The following is a 3,187-nucleotide window of genomic DNA, read 5'->3' as shown; positions in this document are numbered from 1 at the left end:
AACAGACTCACCACCTTTACTCGTTATCTGCTATGTTCTTTTATCCCAAAGATGAAACCACTTAGGTATTAGAACACTTCCAACAGAATAGGGGTATCAGTGTCCCAAGAACTAAGGGTGTGTTCCACGGTCGAAATCGGAGAGACCTGTAACACAGAACCACATGAAACCAGAACATTTAAAAAAAAATCCATACACATAATAACAACGTAACCACAAAACGTATAAATACGAACCACCTAACCACTGCCATGACATGCATTAACCGTCAGTACTGAAAACTAAAAACGGACATAAAATAAAGTTTCTTCACATGCAACTTAACAATTCAACCAACTTAAACGACCATACACCAAACCCAGATCTCTTCCGGAACGCATCCATTGCTTTCCCATGGAATTTCTCTCCACTGAGTTATGGAGAGTTTCCATGGAGACCAACAATGAGGCAAGTGACAGCTACATCACAAAATAAACAACATCCAACGAGTCAACAACTTTTGGGGTAAGTATGAAATTTATTTGTTTCTTATTATACTATTCTTTTTTTATTTTTTTACTACCTTAGGATTGAGGATGCGATTAATGGAAGGCATCCATAACAAAATTTGCTGTTTATTGAGATATACTCTCAATAAATAGCAAAAACAAAGATTCTGGATGTCTGGGAAATGGAAAGGAATTCGGACAAGGAACGGGAGGTAGAAGGGATGCTGAGAAGGGTGAGTGTTTGAAATACACAATTAGTTTTATTGGGATTTATTTGTTTGATTTTCCTTTCCTAGATTAAGTGAGCGTTTGGATAGTTGTGGGGAAAAACCCACGATTTAGGCCGGGCAAACTATTGTCCTACCATTCAGTTGAGGTTAGTGTTACACTTATAAAGATAAGTCGGCTTAAATTTTGTTTTTTTTTTTCTATAGTTATTTTTCCATACCTTGGGAAGGTCAATGACCCTAACAATAACCAGCGTAGGTTGCCGACCTACCTCAACGTTAGTCAAAGGAAAAACGAATTACTTTTTATTTATAATTAGTAACTATTCAAATAGACACCCGAAATTACACATATATACATAACTATCTACACATTTAACAATTAGCATTCCCTTTTCAGGATTTTTGCCGAAACTCCTATCTGCTGGAGCGTCCGGTGTACCAAAGTTAAGGATCCTGGGAGGTACACTTCTAGATATGTGGATCGGAGGTGCTCGTCAGAGATTGGCGAGAAAAAACCCGAGCTAGTACCTATGTCCTCTATTAAGCCTAAAGTGCATACAAAAAAACTATCTACCTATATTTAATTGGGAGTACCTACTAATTTAAATGTATTTTGTTTTTCAGGAATCCTGCTATGCAACGAATCAACACTTATCATTAATGTCCCCCATCTCTATCCGCCACCACTACGAATTTCTACGTTACATCATACAAGTGATTGTTGGTGAGTGATCTTTTTTAAAACCTTATTTTGGATTGGTTAGATTATAGTTAAACATAAAAATTAATAAATTAATAAATAAGTTAATAAATAAATAAATAGCAGATAAATTAGTTAAATCAGTAACTTTTGTAAATATCACAGTTCGTAGTTTTCAATCATTGCGGATAGTATTTAAGTTAGTAAAATTAGTAAATTAAGTATCACAAGTTTTAAAAGATAAGTTACTTAAGCTAAAATAAAAAAGAAAATATAAATATCACAGATGAAAAAAAAATTAAAGCTATCAGTCTTAATATGATTAATAAAGTTAGTTAAAAGTATCACAGATGGAATGGTCAAACCATTTTATCACAGATAAAGAACAATTTTAGAAGCTATTAGCATAAGTAAAATTAATAAAGTAAGTAAAAATATCACAGATGGGGTGGTTGAACCATTTTATCACAGATAAAGAAAAATTTAAAAGCTATTAGTCTTAGTAAAATTAATAAAATAAGTAAAAATTTCACAGATGGGATGGTTGAACCATTTTATCACAAATGTTTAATAAATTAAGTTAAAATACTAATAAATAAATAAATAAGAACATTTAACATTAAGTAACATTTAGAACATAAGGCATGCAATGAATATAATAGATACATATATACTTAAAATATCCGTGTTTGTTTAACAGTTCCAGGTACTTTTGGTTTTTGTTATTGGTTGTTTCGGTTTTTTTCTTTTTCGAACTGTTGCTAAATAAATATAATAAGTTATACTCACGGATAATTTAATACATTAACAAATAACAAACAGAAACGATACGAATTAGCAACAATGATAATTACGGCTTGTATTTAAAACAAACGAACGTGTTTTTGAAGCATTCTGCTCATTGTTTTAAATCTTTGGCGTGATATATTCCAAGTCTTTTACCGGTTAAGTTTTCTAACTCATACATTTGATTTCCTATTCGTTTAACTACGCGGCATTTAATATACTTGGGTGAGAGTTTCGCTGATAAACCTTTCGACGAATCGCTCATCACAAAATTTTTCCGATACACCTCTTGTCCGGGTGAAAATTGAACGTTTTTAGTACGGACATTATAAATTTTTGAGGATTTATCGTTGGCTTTAATTATGTTTTCGCGAATATGATTTCGTATACACTGCAATCGACCTTGTCGGGGAAGAGTTAACAGCTCGCTGTCGTCCTGCGCATGCAACTTCTTTGCAAGTTCATAACTGCTACCGTGCGTCATCATGTTAGTGCCGAATAATTCATAATACGGTGACACGCCGGTAGAGCTATGAACCGCGCTTCTTAACGCACACGCGATGTCGCTAAGGTGCGTATCCCAATACCTTTGATCGTCTTTTAGGTACGATCGAATAGCAGTCAACAAGGAGCGGTTCACCCTCTCCGACGCATTCGATTGAGGTGCATAGTGAGCGGTTTTAAAATGTCTTATACCGTATTTAGTTATCATCGATTCGAATTCCTTGGATACAAATTGTTTTCCATTGTCGGAAAGGATGATATTTGGTACTCCAAACATATTAAAGACGTCTTCTTTTAAAAATTTAATGACGCTTGAAGTACTTGCTTTTCGTAACGCTTTCAACAACACAAATTTGGACAAATGATCTAAGACAACAAACACGTATACATTTCCTAATTTTGACCTCGGATATGGTCCTAAAAAGTCAATGTATATTTTTTCAAACGGACGACTACTACAATATGACGTAACAATAGGA

The 3,187-nt window shown here is 33.8% G+C and overlaps 1 long non-coding RNA gene across 1 annotated transcript; it reads left to right on the top strand.

The window, feature by feature from the left end:
* The first annotated feature begins 557 nt into the window (after positions 1 to 557).
* LOC129946752 (uncharacterized) lies at positions 558 to 2,883 on the top strand. The gene is made up of 4 exons (XR_008781641.1): positions 558 to 721; positions 785 to 864; positions 923 to 993; positions 1,116 to 2,883. It is a non-coding gene; the product is annotated as an uncharacterized LOC129946752 (long non-coding RNA).
* The last annotated feature ends 304 nt before the right edge of the window (positions 2,884 to 3,187 follow it).

The sequence above is a fragment of the Eupeodes corollae genome, chromosome 2, assembly GCF_945859685.1.
Source record: "Eupeodes corollae chromosome 2, idEupCoro1.1, whole genome shotgun sequence".
NCBI classification, from domain to species: Eukaryota; Metazoa; Arthropoda; class Insecta; order Diptera; family Syrphidae; genus Eupeodes; species Eupeodes corollae.
This window is presented reverse-complemented; position numbering and strand designations above follow the sequence as displayed.